At 39.4% G+C, this 19711-nt stretch overlaps 1 pseudogene; it reads left to right on the plus strand.

The window, feature by feature from the left end:
- Positions 1-17504: 17504 nt before the first annotated feature.
- On the plus strand, positions 17505-19583 carry LOC143541609 (putative LRR receptor-like serine/threonine-protein kinase RKF3 pseudogene; annotated as a pseudogene).
- Positions 19584-19711: the final 128 nt, after the last annotated feature.

Raw genomic sequence — 19711 nt, forward strand, 5'->3', positions numbered from 1 at the left:
GTTGGATGCACATTACTGAGCGCGGGCGGCAGGTCAAGTCTGTAGGCAACTTTTCCTACACGCGCGAGAATCTTGAATGGACCAACATAACGAGGAGCAAGCTTACCCTTCTTCCCAAAGCGGACAACACCTTTCCAAGGCGACACCTTGAGGAGAACAAGATCACCAACTTGAAATTCGAGAGGCTTCCGCCTACGATCTGCGTAACTCTTCTGTCGGCTTCTGGCAGTCAGCAGATGATCACGGATCTTGGCGATTTTATCGGTTGTCTCTTGAACAAGTTCGGGTCCTGTGATTTGAGTTTCACCCACTTCGCTCCAACAGATCGGGGAGCGGCACTTACGACCGTAAAGTGCTTCAAATGGGGCCATACCGATACTGGAATGATAGCTGTTATTATAAGAGAACTCGATCAAAGGCAGGTGTGAATCCCAATTACCTCCAAAATCAAGAACACAAGATCGGAGCATATCCTCAAGAGTCTGAATAGTTCGCTCAGACTGACCGTCAGTCTGAGGATGATATGCCGTACTCATGTCCAAGCGAGTTCCTAGCGCAGATTGGAGAGATTTCCAAAAGCGAGACATAAAACGGCCATCGCGATCGGATATGATGCTCAAAGGAGTACCATGGCGGCAGACAATTTCCTTGACATAAAGCTGCGCGAGTTGCTCAACACGGTAATTTTCACGAATGGGCAGAAAGTGAGCAGACTTAGTCAAGCGATCCACTATAACCCAAATGCTATCATGTTTGCTTGCTGTCAAAGGTAACTTGGTAATAAAGTCCATCGCTACACATTCCCATTTCCACGTAGGAATTTCTGGTTGTTCGAGCAAACCAGATGGGCGTTGGTGTTCAGCTTTTACTTTAGAACAAGTCAGGCATCTAGCTACGAACACAGCAATATCCTTTTTCATACCGGGCCACCAATAAGTAATGCGCAAATCCTTGTACATCTTATCAGCGCCAGGATGAATAGAATACCGAGATTTGTGCGCTTCACACAGGATATCAGCGCGAAGATTCTCATCAAAGGGAATCCAGATGCGATTAAGATAGCAGAGAATTCCACTCAGATTAGGCACAAAATGTGCTTCCGCGCCACACGCTAACTCGGCGCGAAGGTTACCATTACTGATGGATGCGCGCTGCGCGTCACGAATACGCGATTCAAGGTTGCTTTGAATCGGCGCGGAGTGAAGCTGCGTGCGCGGCAAGATACAGTTAAGCTGGCAGGGTTTTCGGCTGAGCGCATCGGCTACCACATTAGCCTTACCAGGATGATACCGGATCTCACAATCGTAATCGCTGGTGAGTTCGTTCCATCGGCGTTGTCTCATGTTAAGTTCCTTCTGATCAAAGATATGCTGAAGGCTTTTATGGTCAGTGTAAAGGATACACTTAGTACCATAAAGGTAGTGTCTCCAGATCTTCAAGGCAAAAACAACTGCACCAAGTTCGAGGTCGTGAGTTGTATAATTCTTTTCATGAACCTTGAGTTGCCTTGATGCGTAAGCGATAACCTTGCCTCGTTGCATAAGAACACAACCGAGACCTTGGTTGGATGCATCGCAATACACGACAAAATCATCATTACCCTCAGGTAGCGCAAGAACAGGAGCTTCACACAACAAACGCTTGAGCGATAGAAAGGCTTCTTCTTGCTTCGAGCCCCAAATATACGGTTTACCCTTGTGCGTTAGAGCTGTTAAAGGTAAAGCGATCTTCGAGAAGTTCGAAATGAAGCGCCGGTAGTAACCAGCTAAGCCCAGAAAGGAACGGATCTCGGAAGGAGAGGATGGCGTAATCCAGTTCTTGATTGCTTCAATTTTGGATGGGTCGACATGAATACCCATCTTGTTTACAACATGACCAAGAAACTGTACTTCATCCGACCAAAATTCACACTTGGAAAGCTTAGCATAGAGCTGCTCGGTTCGAAGCTTTTGCAATACCAATCGGAGATGTTGCTCATGCTCGGCCTTGGTCTTAGAATAAATCAGAACATCATCGATAAACACAATCACGAATTTATCCAAGAAAGGCCTACACACCCGATTCATTAGATCCATGAAAACGGCGGGTGCGTTGGTTAAACCGAAGGACATGACCAAGAATTCAAAATGGCCATAACGAGTTCGAAAAGCAGTCTTCGGAACATCTTCATCGCGGATGCGCAACTGGTGTTAGCCAGAGCGGAGATCAATCTTCGAGAAACAAGAGGCACCTTGGAGTTGATCAAAGAGGTCGTCAATACGTGGTAAGGGATACCGGTTCTTAATGGTGAGTTTGTTCAACTCGCGGTAATCAATACACATGCGAAACGATCCATCTTTCTTTTTAACGAACAACACCGGAGCACCCCAGGGCGAAGAGCTAGGGCGAATGAATCCTTTAGCAGTCAACTCTTGAAGTTGGCTTGCCAATTCTTGCATCTCAGCGGGCGCAAGACGGTAAGGAGATTTAGCCACGGGGGAAGCACCAGGGACAAGATCAATACGGAACTCGACTTCACGAGCGGGAGGGATACCAGGAAGATCATCAGGAAAAACTTCAGGGAAATCACGCACAACAGGGATATCGCGAAGCTTCTTTTCTTCAGCAGGTTTAACCACATGGGCTAGAAATGCAATACACTTCTTCCGCATGAGTCTTTGGGCTTCGGCGCAAGACATAAGCTTAAGACCACTGGAGGGTTTCTCGCCATAGATGTGAAGATCACCGTTTTCTCGAGGAATGCGAATCAACTTCTTGGCGCAAATAACTTCGGCGCGATTCTTAGAAAGCCAGTCCATACCAATAATAACATCAAAGCTTCCAAGAGGCATAGGGATGAGGTCAATCAGAAAATCGTTTTCGTTAAGGTTAAGCGTGCAATCTTTAATCACTGAGTTTATTAAAACAGTTTCACCATTAGCCAATTCAACTAAAAAAATCTTCTTTTAAATCGTTGCGCGGTCGCGCAAGCTTCTGCTCGAAGGCGCGAGAGATAAAACTTCGATCGGCGCCAGTATCAAAAAGTACAGAAGCATAAAATCCGTTAAGCAAAAATGTACCATTAACTACGTCATTATTCGCTTGCGCTTGGTGCGCGGTTATGTTAAAAGCTCGTCCACGCGTTACTTGGTTCGAAATCTGGTTCACCGGATTCGCTTGCGTAATCTGAACTTGTAGCCTTGGGCACGCGTTCCGGAAATGACTGGGATCACCGCAGTTAAAGCACGATCTGGTTCGTGGGTTTTGGTAGGTTGGTTGTGGGTTCTGCGGGTAGACTGGTGGTGTTGGCGCAATTGGATTGGCGAGAAGGACTCTACAGTTCTCAGCAGTGTGACCAGTACGGCCACATCGGGTACAAAGTCGACACGGGGTTTGGGTTGGGTGGTGAAATCTACAGGTTGGGCAAAAGGGATGGTTTCCTGTGTAAGGTTTCTTAGTTAGCGGGGCAGGGAGTGCTGGATTGGTTAAGGCATAGTTGTGGACTACAGGAGGTGTTGGGTAGGTTGACAGTGGGTTAGGCGCATAAACTGGAGGTTGGTATGCGGGTTGCTGGACTATGGGTGGGTTGGTAAGCGCATAGGCCTTGCGCCTGCGCTTGAGGTTGTTACGGTTTGAGGGTTCAGGTTTGGTTTCTGCGGGTTCAGGGGCAGTTTTGGTGGGTTTGGTCTTTTCTGTTCCCCGCAGGAACAGGGTTCCTGCTCTGACATGGTTGTCGCTGAGCACAGCGGCCAACTCGATGGCGTCAGAGAGGGTTACTGGGTTTCTGGCCCATACAGAATCTTGAATTTCCATGGGGAGACCCCCAAGGAATTTCTCTATGGCTCGGCGGGAAGGGGTAACAAGGTGAGGGACAAGCAAGCTTAGTTCATGGAAGCGCGTCGCGTACTCGCGCGCTTCGCCACTGTACTGCTTAAGATTCCAAAATTCCTCCTCCAGGCGCTTAACTTCGTTGGGAGGGCAGAATTCTCGCGTCAAGAGATCCTTAAATTCCTCCCAGAGCATGCTGGAAGCAGCTTCTGCGCCACGCGCATGAGCTACTCCATTCCACCATGTAAGCGCTCTGGATTCCAGGACACTGGAAGCATACAGGGTTCGTCTGTCTGAGGGGCATTGGGTGTGGAGGAAAGTGTTTTCTATTTTCTCAAGCCACTGGAGCATCACGGTGGCTCCTTCAAGACCTGTGAACTTTGGAGGGTTACCCGCGTTAAAGGATTTAATGTTATAACCAGAGGTATTATTTTGGCTCAAGGCTTGGGCTATTGCGGCGGCCATTTCCTGGGAACGTTGCTGTCTACGAATGCGCGAGGCTTCTCTTCTCTGAAATCGGCGAGATAGCGGAGGCATTCTATAAAAATTTTAATTTTAGTTAATATCTTGGTTTTAGCGCAAAGTATAACCTCGAAAAGCTTGGTTTCGCGGAGTCAGTTACTGTCAAAAGTTAAAGTAAAATAAATGACCCTAAATGCAGACTTAATAAAGGTAACAAATTTGAATCAAGAATCGACAATCCATGTATCACCATGACTTTCCGAATTCCCAATTTAAAATACACGAGCAAACGAGTATTGGAGATTGACGATTCATGTATCACCATGACTTTTCAATCTTCAATATAAAATACACAAGAAAATGAGTATTGGAGGTTGACAATTCATGTACCACCATGACTTTTCAAGTCTCCAACCTCAGAACATAATCGTAAATGGAAGTTGAAAATCAACTATTCATGTATCACCATGACTTTTCGGATTTTCAAACCCAACAAACGAATATGTAAGTAAAACCAATAAAAATCGAAATTTAGCAAAAATTGAAATATCGCGAAGTAAAACATAAAACCATACGCTGCGTTGGCACAAGCATATTTATAAATAACGAGTAATTAACAATAAGCGCGCGAACATGAGATTTCTCTCATGCGCGAGAAGGGACTCTTAGGTATTCTAGGTCGTTACGTCTAACCACCTATCCTAAAGTCAACGAGCTCTGATACCAATCTGTAACACCCCGACCAAAGGCGGATTATACATCGGGGCGCCACATATTGTTTCATTACTCGTGACACTATTGGGTGTCAATATTTAATAAATACATTCATTCGCGCACGCGCAGGGTAAACACAAGATATAAATAAACCAACATAAATTAATATATTATAAATCATAATATTCGAACAACAAATAACTTGTCTTGATACATTTTAATCTAGGTCCAAAATAAAGAAAACTTCCTACGTGTCCACAAGCTCCAAAACAGCTACTGCAAACCTGAACATGTGTTAAAATAAACGTCAAACACTTGCGTGTTGGTGAGAAATCAAGTTTAATACAATACATAGATAATCATAAATCTGCGCGCAACATGTGTATGTCTGGTTTTCAACAAGGGTGTAATCTGATCGGGACCAACTCTAAGATTCATAAGACTGCCAGTGCTCACAATTGAGCTCACAAACAAGACAAACTGTGCATGTGTAAACAAAAGAGAAAATCATAAACGATAGTTCTCCCGTGTTCATCTAATGGTACCATGAAAACTGCGGAATAGACCGACAAGACGGTTAATGATCCACACATACAAATAAACAGCCAAGTCTACGTCCTCAACACATGGGATACTGCGCGACTAAAGTTCATAAACAAGTTTAAGACTCTAAGTTTGTATGAACACATGAACATCCCAAAACATTAAAAGCAAAAAGGGATTAGGTACGAGACTACTCACTTGATAAACGATGCGGTGTAAGATAAAGCAAGAACCAACTTTAAACAAGCACAAGTTAACCTATAAATAAGATTATTGTTTTAATGATTGGTTTTAAGTCTTGATTATAAGTTAGCATAATTAATAAGTAAATTATTGTATATAATATATATATTACCGAAAATCAGGGCAGAGGAGAGGAGAAAACGGAGGCAAGAGAGGAAGACGGCAGAGAGAGCAAGGGGCAAGAGAACAGGAGAGATTAAGTGTTTTGTGTGTGTAGTGTTATGAAAATATTACTATTATTTATAGGAAAACCCTAGGAGACATAATCCCTAGAAAAGGGGAAAGGATCTTTAACAGGATCAAGCAAAAGATATCAAAAAGCATAAGAATCCAAAAGCAAAAGATATGGAAAGATATGGCAGCTGCAGGGGGCAAGATAAAGCTGACAGGGAACAGTAAAAAGCATGGGCGGGTCAGATAAAGGTACTGGTCAAGCATGGAAAAAGCAGATCTCAAAAGATAATGTCAGTCACTTTTTCTGTCAACCAATGGGGTTGGTGCGCATGCTGCGCCAAAAGTGGCTTTTCAGACACAAAGCAGATTAGGTCAACAGCTCAAAAGATAAGACAACACAAAAGCAAACGGCTAGATTAAACAGAAGAAAACTCAAAGGGTTCAGCGCGAGAAGGCTAAGGCGCGAAGGCAGACACAGAAGGTCAAGAGAGCGCGAGCGCGAAGGCAGACAGAAACAACCTTAACGCGTCGCGGAAAGAACTTCATTTCTAAGCGCGTCGCGGGAAGAATCACATTTCTTAGCGCGCCGCGGGAGGAACTAGAATTCCTAGCGCGCCGCGGGAAGAACTATAATTCTTCGCGCGTCGAGGGATGAACTTCGATTCTTAGCGCGCTGCGAGAAGAACTACAAATCCTTAGCGCGTCGCGGGAAGAACTACCGTTCTTAGCGCGCTGCGAGAAGAATTACAATTCTTAGCGCGCTGCGAGAAGAGTTCGTCTCGCGTATCGCTGAAACAGATGGTCTTCACGCAGGATTCCTTGTAAGGAGTCTGCGCAGACAACCTTAGGCGGGAAGGAACAAAAGAGTTAGAAGAAAAAGAGGGAAACAAGGCTTAAGGGCGGGACGGCGACAAGAGGGAAAAGAAGGCGGAAAGAGAGAAGGAGAGGGACGGGACGGCGGAAAGAAAAAGAGAGAGAAAGAGGCGGGAAGGAAAAGTATATTATTATTAAAAGTAAAATATAAGTATAAATATTAAATCATAAAAGAAAGAGATCGGGTCAGAGAAACGGGTACCTGGGTCGGGTCGGATCGGGGCAGATGTCACATGTGGGGTGAAAATGCTTCAAACCCGTAGCTCCCTTTTATAGGCAGAGTTTTGCCCCCGTCACGTAGCGCGATGGGCCTTTTCATAGGCAATCGCGTAGTGCGACGCCGCAATATATAAAATCCCGCCACGTGTTGACACGTGGGTGGACACGTGGCTTCAGTTACTTAACTTGGTCATCGCGTAGCGCGATACCCCATTCATCTTGGACCATCGCGTAGCGCGACGCCCTTTTTTTCTTAATTTCTGGGAAACTCCATCGCGTAGCGCAATGCTCTATATAACCTACCCATCGCGTAGCGCGATGGGTCTAAAAACAATTTTTTTTTATTTTATACCCTTTAGGTTCCAAAAGTGACATTTTTAACCCAAAGCTTAAATAGAGTATTTCTCGAAATGTTACAGGAGACAAAAATGAGAAGATGAGAAGGATTTATAGTTATACAAAAAAAACCATTAAAAAATTATAAATAAATAAATAAATAAAAAATCATAACTCAAAATTTAATAAAAAAACAAAAAAAGTAAAAACACAAAAATGTTTCCACCGTTTTCCTCGTTCTTAAAAAAAACTCGAAAAAGACACAATGTTGAGTGAAAAAAGACTATTGTGTCTTTTTGTTTATCATTGTGTTTATTTTTGTCATTGATTGTGTCTTTTTTCCTTGACATTGTTTGTTTTTTTCTTGATATTGTGTTATATTACTCAACATTGTGTTATATTTTGCGATTTATTGTGTCTTTTTTTTAATTATAATCGCGTCTTTTGTTCATTTTCGTCATTGTGTCTTTTGTCTCTGCATTATGTCTTTTTTTAAACGAGAATGATGAGAGAAACATTTTTGTTTTTTAAATTTTTATTTATATTTTGAGTTATGATTTTTTTTATTAATTTTTTAAAATTTTTTTGAAGGGTTTTTTGTGTTGCCATAAATCCTTCTCACAATTCTTATTTTTGTCTTCCTTTGTATTTTAACTTTTCCCGATCTTATTTGGTTTTGAAACTAGTATGATCCTAGTAACATGACAGGTTTAATAGTGTGACAACCGCCAAAAATTAGACTAATCTGGTAATTATATTAACCGAAATCGTGTATTAATTAGTAAGGTAAATATATATGAATAATATTTTTAGCCAAAGTTTTTGATTTTAGTTGAATATTAATATATGGAACCCGAAAAAGTTCAATTTTGTCGTGTAGCTGACACTGTACAGATTGACACCGGGTAATATCTCAAAACAGATAAATTCATAAACGTGTCAAGATGACCTCGAAAAATAAAATTTTATGTTAGGATATTAGAGATAGTGTATAAACTTAATTTTAGAAGGTTCGAATCGCGAAAATTAGAAAATAAGTAACCGAAAGCCAGTAGAGGACACCGTAAGAGCCCGACATTAAGTTTTTCAGAAGATTATGTTTTTAGGCAGACATTGACTGTAATCTAATTTCGCTCAAAGTCTGATAAAAATTATTAGAAACGGAAGTCGTTTGGCTAGATAAATTACGAGATACGTTAAACATTAATACCTAGTTATTAGCACATGCCATAATTCAAATCACCTCTCCCTCTCCCTCTCCCATCTCTCTCGGCCTCCACACACACACAATCCAACCCCACCTCCCAAACCCACCAATAAAAAACACACATGTAGTTATGCAATGATTACCTAGAAGCTTCAATATGGACACATGCACACTCTACCATCCAACTCACTACCCTATACCCCTCTCTTCCTCCCTTTATATAACCGGCCACCTCATCACCTTCCTACCATCTCACATTTTCAAACTTTTACACACACAACAATTGATTAGGAGGTATTTGGTGGAGGTTTAAGCATATTACAAGAAGTAGGAAGCCAAAGGAAGGATTATAACCAACCCAAGGTCACATTATCACCTCCATAGGCACCAAATCCGAAACCCAAGGTAACCCACTTCAAAGATTTGTGTATACTAGTTGTTATTTGATGTTTAAGGTTTGATTCTAGTATGTTTGGTAGTATACATGCAAGCATGATATGGATATATGCATGTATGTATGTAGCCGTGAGTTTACATAGGAATGCATAAGATGGGTTTTGTTGATTATCGGACTTGATATGGTTGCATTTAAGCTTGTATAGATTGTCCATATGGATGTTACTTGAGTTTGTTTAACAAATGAGTTTAAGTATTGTTTTAATATTGGAAGTAAATGTGAAAATGGTCAAAAGATTGGAAATGGATTATGGATAAAAACACTTATTAGAACCATGGATTTTGATTTTGGTAATGGATTGGAGTTGTAAGTTTGTTAAATGGTAAAATGGTTAAAGAAAAGTGATAATCTTGAAAACCCACATACTTGATTACTTGAAAAAGTTGTAAGTAATAATAATAATAGTGTTGAAAGAATCTTGGAAAAGGGTTGACAAAAGTGTAGGGATTTGACTTTGATGGAAAGACACTTACACATGCAAGTAATACAAAATTTGATTTTAATCATAAAGCTCATACTTGTTTTATATGGATTGAAAATAACAAACTAAGTGATTGAATGGGACATATGGAAAGGAATGAAATCTACTAGAAGTACTAGGATGCATGAAACATAATAACCTAGATAAACAAGAGTTTGTGTTAAACTTACTAATAAAGGAAACTTTATAAATTGTACAAGATGTTTTGCAAAATGATTTGATAAGTGAACATGGTCTTGTGTGGATGATTAAAGACTTGTGGTTAGAATTACTTTAGTAAACTCTATTGTAAAGATTGTTAGTATGATAATAAGGTTATGAAAAATTGCTACTTATTAATAATAGAAACTTTATTGTTAAAGAAATCAAGAATGTGTTTGTTAAAGGATAATTATGGGATGAAATAAGATGTTACTATGGATTAGTAAGATCTGGAAATTTTAGTACATAAACACCTTGTAGAGATTGAAGAAATAACATGTATATTGTATAGTTGAAAACTTAAGCTAAGGCTTGAACATGTGTAGTTAAAAATTTGTTTTATGTGCATACTTGATGCTAGATGATCAAACATGTATATGATGATATATTATTTGTTATTATGTGTATATTTGCTGTACCAAATGGTTTGGTTTTGACATTGTGACTTAAATAGCTTGTCGGTGACTTTAACGGTCGGAAAATTCGACTTTTAAGGTGAACCGACATGAGTTTTTGGAACTGAATTAAAACAGCTCCTAAAGTCATAATATTCTTATATTTAACATAAGTTAAAGTATAAGAAAAGTCAAGAATAGCAAAACTTAAATCAACACGGTTCGTGTCGCGAAAACCGACACGAAAACGTTAAAAATTGGCATTTTTAAGAAATTGGAAATAAAATAAAAACCAAAACATTTTTATTGAAAAACCAATAAAACTAAAAACCATATAAAAAGTGTTTTAGATAATTTAAAACTAAAAGTTTCATAAAAAGGGCAACCGGTTCGTTTTTATGCTCAAAACCGACGAAACCGGCAAAACCGACAAAACCGATTATAATAGAGTCAAAATTTTAAATAAAATAATAACTTGAATTTTTCCAAAACACTCCAGCAACTAAAGGTAATAAATTTTATAAATTTTAATAATTAAATTAAATTATTAAATAAAACAATTATTAGTTGATTATTACTTGTTTATATTTTTAAATATAGAATTATAAGATTATAAGTAGTAAACTTTGTGCGTTATGTGCTTGTGTGGATTTTTAGAATAAGAATATATATATTTAACGAACGTGTACTAATATAGGAACGAGCGTTTATTCAAAAACCCGAAATCAAAGGTGAGTTCTTCCTCCGAAAAGCATATTGTATATCTATATTCGTATTTATATATATATGTTTTGAAAACGCATTATACTACAAATTGTCGTTATTGTGGGATGAATCAATTTGGTTAAATAACTGTTAACCGGACGGCGGGCACAGAAATGTTGGTAGATCTATCGGGGTGACGCCCCCCACTTCCATTCGCGTTGGGTTAAAAGTGGGAATATTTTGAGTATGGTACGTTTCGAGTTATCAAATTGGTAGTCATACACGCGTTGTATTCGTAGCTAGTCTACAACTAACGCTTTTTGTGCTTAAAGGTAAAATGCGGGTTTCATTATTGTGTGTACCGTGTTTGATCGGTCTTTAATTGGGAGTATAATGGCCGTACACCATTATATTCATGTGTTGTTTATATATAAATTGTTTATATTTATATAATAAGTTTTTCTTCTCAGGAATAACTCACCAACGTTCGTGTTGACCCAAATATTATTTAATTATGCTTTGCAGGAAAGTGAAGGTTTCGAGGTGGCATGGAAACGAGAGCGTGGGGTGTTTGAACAAAAGTGATGTGTTGTAAACCGTGCATTAGCACGTGTAATAAACTCTGATGTTGTAAAATATTTCCTTATAATAAAAGATGATGCTTTTATTATTAATTGTTTATTATTGTTGACTATCGGCGTCTGTCATAACCCGACGAATTAAAGTTAAGACTTCCGCTGTGTTAAGTTAAGGTTTTTGGGGTGTGACAGATAGTTGGTAACCTTATGTAAACATTTGAGACAAAGAAGTACACATGGCTTTTAAAAAATGAACCATATTCTTCAAAATTATAACAAAAGAATGTGCTATATACATACAGTAAGAAAAAAAAATAGAAACTTGGATTATTAATTTACATAAAATTGACCAATCACAAGGGACTATGTCAGCATAAGGATGTCTTGGACGTTCTTCCAATCCAGTGTGATGTTCAGCACATGTATTTATATTAATTAAATAAATTATTACTTATTTACTCATGAAACAAACAAAATATTTTTGTTTGCTTTTCTAACTTTTAATTGTACATTGTAGGCGATTGGCATCTTTTAATTCATACACTACAAATATCTTATATTTTGTCATGATATAATATATAGTTTGATGGCGACAAAAATATTCCTTTTGTGTAGATGAATTATGAAATTACTGCTTCCTAGTTCATACATACATGTATAGCAATGTTTTGGCTTAAGATAAAAGTAGACAAGAGTAACATGTTTCTAAAGAATAATACAATATTTTATTATAATTTCATACTTGTGGGAAATAATTTGGGTAATGTTTGGTATAAAGAATTGCAATATAGAATGGAACATACTATTGTGATGGACAGAAAATAAGAGTGTTTTGTCTATTAATGGAATGAAATTATTTATTACTTTGTTCATTCATTTCCTTCTAAAATACCCAAATTTACTCCATTCACCTGTTTATTTTCTTTTTCATTATATTCTTTCTCACCCAAATCACCCCACCACCATCGCCGCTGTCACCAATCGCTGGCCTCTCGGCTTGGAAGGTGTGCGAGCCGCACCTTCGGCCAGGACAGTTTTTTTTTTCGGGGACCAAATTTTTTTTTTATATAATTTTTATATGTATTTAAAAAAATAATTCTTATGTATTATAATTGACTTTTGATCTCTCTTAAAACTATCGGGCCCAAACAAATTCTTATTCTAAATCAGTTGGTTAAAATTTAGATTATTGGACCCAAACCAAAATGGCAAAATCAATAATAAAAAAAGTTAATAATCATTTAAAAAAACCAAAAGAAAGTGTCGATCAAAATAAAACCTTTGTCGACGCTTCATGTTTATAATTGAATTTTGATCCCTCTTATAACTACTGGGCCCAAACAAATTTTTATTCTAAATCCATTGATTAAAATTTAGGTTATTGAGCCCAGACCAAAATTGCAAAATCAATAATAAAAAAAATATAATAATCATTTCAAAAAACTAAAAGAAAACGCGATCAAAATAAGGTATCTGGCGACGCTTCATCGTTCTCGTTCCCCCTTCCAAGTTCTAACCCTCATTCTTTAGTTCCCTGCCACCAGTCACCATCAATCCACCATCTCCAATAGTCCACCATGGTCGGCGCCACCGAACAGAACCCCACCCACCGTCATGCCAACTTAGTGACACACCAGGGTATGATTTTAAATTTTAACTATTTGATTATTTTATTTTATGGTTGTTCCGCTATTTGGTCGAACGATTAGATATTTGGATAATATAAACTGCGAATAGGTGATCAAACATTTTGTTGTCAAGAATGCTAGAAGAGTTTCACGAATCACCAGTTAACGGTTAGTATTGTATTTAATTTTATTACTATATTTTTGCTATTTTTATTCTTATAACGTTAATGTCATTTAAAAAAAATTAGCTTATATATTTTGTTATTCGTTAGAGCTTAGAATCCTTTTTATTTCAGCTAAGCCGAGATACTAAAATTCTTGAATACGGCCCTGGCTGCCGCTATCCACCCGCCACCTCCAACACCCACCATTACCCCGTCCCCTGCTACCACCATTACCGCCAACCGCCGCTGCCAAACATCATCAGTCCACCACCAACGCCAAACACCGTGGCTGATGAAAACTACTTGATCTCCTGCTATTTGCGTCGAGAGTTGAACAAAATAAAAAAGGATACTAAAAATTTTTAAAAGTACTGAAATCGAAGCTCCACGTGAGGAATTTCTGGTTTGACAATTCCAAAATGATTTTTCTTGCTACTCTAGTTATTTTTATCCATATAATGATCTAGAACAAAACAAAATTTGAGAAAATCAAATATCAATTTCACATTTCACTACAAGCTACTCCATACATTCTTCCTAGTCTAGAATAGTTTATATTTTCTTATTTTTCTTTTTTCTTTAAATCACAAATCAATTTATATAACCCGTTGGAAAAATAACACACAAACTTTAAATACTAAGAAAAGCTGACCGATACTTCTTACTTTTATCATTGTCTATGACTGCTATTTATATTACGTGAGAACAGATCAAAACTTACAAGTTGAAATTAACAAAAGTTTTGCACAATATACGTTATGAAATAAGCACTTTCATGTTTTCCAATCCGCAACATATAACATCCCGAAATTTCTAAAGTAATATTTAATATATTATTTTGTCGGGTGAAATAAACGAGTTAGTGGAACGATAATAATAATAGCAAAATATGAAGACTTAGTAGGATAGTTAGATGAGATTAGATAGGGACCAAAAGGAAATATGGGCCTTCGGTTCATAGGCTTAAGGGAGTATAAATACCCCCTTAAACCCCAATCATTTCCATTCCATCCATTTATCCATCCTAATCTCTACACACCCCAAAACACACAACCCGAACCAAGATCCAAAGGCGAGGACCCGAGCTCGTTGGTGCTAGATCGTCGTGACGAACCAAAGCAACAAGACCAGCTCGTGTTCGTAGTTCGACTCATTTACGGTACGTTTATATCGAAAACTTGTTCGTTTAGGTTTGGATTAGTATAGAAATGATAGATCTGTGTTTGTATGGTAAAAACGAATCCAACAAAGCTAAACTTACTGAAAATGGTTACGATTTGATGGGTTAATCGATTGATAAAAGAACCCGTAACCTATATGCCTGAATCGCACCCTTTAAACATCGATGTTAGGTCGATTTGATGGTTGGGGTTTGTAGGCGCTGGTCAGACGATTCCGTGGATACCTAAATCGAGTTATTTGGTTAAGAAACGAAGATGATTAAGGACGAACAGTAGCTGCAGCCGACAACTTCGCCTGCAAGCTAAGTTCGCCTGATGAACTTTGCCTGCAAAGCTAAGTTCGCCTGATGACAACTTCGCCTAAAGCTAAGTTCGCCTAAGGTTTAACTTCGCCTAAAGCTAAGTTCGTCTAAGGTTTAACTTCGCCTAAAGCTAAGTTCGCCTAAGGTTTAACTTCGCCTAAAGTTAAGTTCGCCTAGAAAATAAATTAAAAACCTAATGAAAAATGTGTTAAGACAGTTAATGGAAATAAAATTTTTCCAAGCTGACCTGGCAGCTCGACCCCAGCCAGGGGCTCTGCCCCTTGGACCCTGCTAGGGGCTGCCGCCCCTATTCCCCGCTGCCAGGGGCGCTGCCCCCGGACCCCCGTTCGTTGTGGGTCATATAAAGATAGAAATACAATATGAGTAGTGATAGTTAATTGATACGTATACTTGTTATACAGTCAGCCGTGCACAACTGAAGAAAGGGATTACGATTAACGGTGAACGTAACCGTGTTCAGGTGAGTTTCTAGCCCCATTTCCTTGTTATGTTTTCGGGGCTGTGTGCATACTCGATGTGAAGTGTGAATACACTTACCTTAAGTGGTAAGTGTATGCTATAGATGTTATACGAGGTAGCTATTATATAATACTTGTTGGTGCGTGAACGATCTTCGGATATTGCACGCATCGCCAAGGATAGTGATTGCCAAGTGGTTATTAGTGTGTATGAATGCTATGATGTGACTTGCTTATTATGTAAATGATATGAAGCATGTTGTAGACAAGTAGAGGTAGAGCGTGTTAGAAGTGGCAAGAGTGTAGTAAGAGTGTTAGTAGCACGACGATAATACGTGGTAGGGTAAGCCTATACGTGACTACGTTATTAAAGCGGCAAAGTGGCAAAGTGGCATAACGTTATACGTTATTAAAGTGGCAAAGTGGCATAACGTTATACGTTATTAAAGTGGCAAAGTGGCAAGGTGGTAGGTGTAAATAAGAGGCTAAGTGGTAAGGTAAGCAGGTTAGATAGTGGACTACGTGTCTGCGGATACGTATATGATGCATGTAGTGGTTGTATGATAAGTTGCTTGATTAACTAGAACTCACTCAGCGTAGCTGACTTTTAGTATGCACGCAGGTGATCAGACCAAAGAACTAGCATGAGGATGGCACATGGCATGGATTGAACGGCTGACATCTTAAGATGGAAGAAAAGATGTTTTAAATATAATGATTTGTTTTATAGTATCAGAGAAGATATTGAATGTTTTGTAACGAATGCTTCAAGTAAACGTTTCCGCGAAAGTTTTAATTAACTCTGATTGCAAGAACTGTGTTTATGAGTAAATCCGAGGCTAAAGTAGGGCTACCGGTTTGGGGCCTTACACAACAAGTAATCCTTACTATGTCTCATCAGTGTACAATATAATATTAATTGTCTTTTGATGGTATGTAATGTTGATATTTAACATTGACTTACGCTAAACACGTAATCTCACACATTATTAGCTCATTATCGGAATAAAAAGGTGAGTAAAGAGTATAAATGGCCTAAGTGTGCATATCTTTGCAAGGCGAAGTAACATGAAGTCATATGTGAACAAATTGCTTTAGTGTGTGCTTCCTTCGACTAGGGATGAGTTCGGTATGGTACCGGATGTCAATCCAATAGAGATTACGAAGAATCTTAACCGGATGTCAATCCAATAGAGATCCATGACATGTGTTAGAATAGGTCGGGTGATCATTTTTATAGCCATTCAATCTCTTTAACATAAATACGCTTGAATAGACACACAATTTCAAAATAACACGTAACCAAATTAATCGAGTTACCTCTTGAAACACTTGAATTAATCAATTCGTTTTAACCAAACGTTATAAAAATCCAAAAGCAATATGCTCGATCTGGACCCCATAATCAATCCGAATCGAACCATTTTCTTCCTTGTTATATGGATGAAAAAGGAAAGACCAAAAGTATTATTAAAGGTTCCAATTACATTATTGATAACCCTATCCACCTATATTTAAATACACCTCATGCGATTATTAAATCTAATCGTGTGATTATTTATTTAATTTTCAAATAATACCAAAATAAGAAACCGAATAATAATAATAATAAATACTTATCTACGTAAAACATATTAATCACTTGTGGCCTAATGGTAGGAGGTTTTGTTTTTTAATAGAGACTAAAGTTCGATCCCCACTTGTATCATTTTTTTGTGAATCATGACAATGAAACATTTGAACTAGGCCTTGTGTAAGTTGTCACTTAGAATCCTGACCACCACTTGGGTTTTTGTCCCACCATATTTTACGTCAGAGAGTTCCACTCTTATGAAGACAAAAACTATCAAGTAGCAGCCGGTGGTATGACAATGAAAGATTTGATATAGTCCTTGTGTAAGGTTGTCTATATGAATTGTGACCACTACTCGGATTTTTGTCCCACCATGTGTTATGCCAGAGGGTTCCACTCTTGTGAAGACACAACAGCTGTCAAGTAACAGCCGGTGATATAACAATAAAGGATTTGAGCTAGGCCTTGTACCATATGTTATGCTAGGGACTAGAAAGTTTTACTCTTATGAAAACACAACGACTGTTAAGTATCAGCCGACTATATAATTTTCCGGTAGCCTAAAACACAACAGAAAAGACGTCTTTCCAAAAAAAAATAACGTGGGACATAACAACAAAGCCACGTGCCTTGCACACTACCGTCAGATTAAAGTCATCTTTTTATGGCTACTTAAAACCTCACCCCATATAAAAAGTCCAAAACACCCTCACACCGGACTCTTTTCACTCCACCATCCCTCATGCTTCACCACTAGTACATCCCGCTTCACCACTTGTACCATGGATCTCCTATTATTCCTACTCCTTGTTTCCACCGCCACCGCCACCGCCACCGCCACCAACCACCACCGGAGTCTCCTCCAAAACGACACCGTTTCATGTCCCCTAAACTTCGACATAATCCGCCGCTTCGTCGGCAACGGCCGTCCTACCGTCGACGCTCCAAACGCCTGCCGGTACGTCCAACAAGGCCTCCGCCTAGTCGAATCCGACTACCTCCGCCGAACAAACTCCTTCATCCCGCCGTTATCCACCGCCGAATCCTGCTGGAACTCATACCAAACCCTAACCGAAGACTTCTACCCTAACTTCAACCTCCGCCGTAACTGCGGCTTCGAAACAAACTGGATCGCCGTTCCTGGATGTATGAACATAACTAACCGCCAACAGTTTGAGCAACAGGTTAACGGATCGTTGTTCAACACCGTGCTTACGGCTTGTAACCAGTCACTCTCCGGTTCGTCATGCTCGTCGTGCACCGTCGCGTTGTCGAATCTCCAAGCGGCGTATTTGAACGGAGGCTCCGTCGGAAACCTAACGGACTGCCGTGCGTATCCGTTCATCTACGCCGCCGCGTTCGTTAACTACCTCGGTCCTACCGATAGAGGTACGTCTGTGTGCTTATTTGCTATAGATCTTAATTTAACTAAATCGAAGAGTAAACACAAAACGGTTATTATCGTTATCGTTACGGTTACCGTTACCGTTACGGTTATTATTATTATTATTACTATCGCATTTTGCTATTATAGAAGAAGAAGAAAGTTAATAAACCTGAATAGAAAACGTAGATCTGGAATACCTGAAGCAAATACGAATGCAAATGCATCAGCTTCTGCGTTGGATGCGATCACCGAAAGCACGACACTGATTAAGTACACAATAGATGATATTAAGGAGGCGACTAGGAATTTCGCTAGAGAGAATATAATCGGACGAGGCGGTTACGGGAACGTGTACAAAGGCGTGTTACCTGACGACTCGGAAGTGGCGTTGAAGCGGTTTAAAAACTGTTCGGCGGCCGGTGACGAGAGTTTCACGCACGAGGTGAAGGTGATCGCGAGTGTTCGCCATGTGAATTTGGTGGCGTTGCGAGGGTATTGTATTGCCACGACGAGGTTTGAAGGTTATCAGAGGATTATTGTTACGGATTTGGTTAAGAATGGGAGTTTGTATGATCATTTGTTTGGGAATCAAGCGGCTTGGGCTAGGTTAAGTTGGCCGTTACGTAGGAAAATCGCGTTGGGTATGGCGCGAGGGTTGGCTTATTTGCACCATGGAGCGCAGCCTGGGATTATTCATAGGGATATTAAAGCTAGTAATATACTTTTGGATGAGAATTTCGAGGCTAAGGTTGCGGATTTTGGGCTGGCTAAGTTTGCACCCGAGGGTGCGACTCACTTGAGTACCCGGGTAGCTGGTACTATGGGGTATGTCGCCCCGGAGTACGCGTTATACGGTCAGTTAACTGAACGAAGTGATGTTTATAGCTTTGGGGTTGTGCTTTTGGAAATTTTGAGTGGGAGGAAGGCTCTTATAGAAAGTGGAGATGGTCAACCGGTTCTTTTAGCCGATTGGGCTTGGTCAATGGTGCGAAACGGTACGCCTTTAGAGGTTATTGATAATGATATGGCGGAATGTGGGCCACCCGAGACCATGGAGAAGTATGTGTTGGTGGCGGTTCTTTCTTCTCACCCGCAATTATACGCCCGGCCGACAATGGATCAAGTCTTAAAAATGTTGGATATGGATTTACCGGTTCCTTCGATACCCGAAAGACCCATACCGCTTATAGCGGGTATTGAGGATATTGAGAGGTCCGTTAGTGAAAGTGGGTCGGGTCACTTGTCCACTCCTAGAGGGTATCAAATGTATACAATTGAGATGGACGGGCGGTCTATCCTCACTGAGGAGGTGGAGGAGGAGAAGGAACGGGATGATGATGAGGTCGAGGATGAGAAAGCCCGACTTTCGGGTGGAAGATAATACCCGTTTCATGTTTTTGGTTGTATATTATACCGATTTGGTTCTTCTTCACTCAAGTAATGTGAAGATTTTGAGTTGGAATATTACACTTGTATATTATGAGGTTGGCTAGATTTTGTGGGCTGCTTATATGTTTTTGCAATAAATTTACACTTTAATTCATTATTGTTCAATCATGTAAACATGGTTTATAGTCTTCAATATCACCAGTTTTTATATAT

This window comes from Bidens hawaiensis, unplaced genomic scaffold (assembly GCF_021521415.1).
Source record: "Bidens hawaiensis isolate Kalapana, Puna unplaced genomic scaffold, B.hawaiensis_p1.1 tig00012615_1, whole genome shotgun sequence".
Lineage (NCBI taxonomy): Eukaryota > Viridiplantae > Streptophyta > Magnoliopsida > Asterales > Asteraceae > Bidens > Bidens hawaiensis.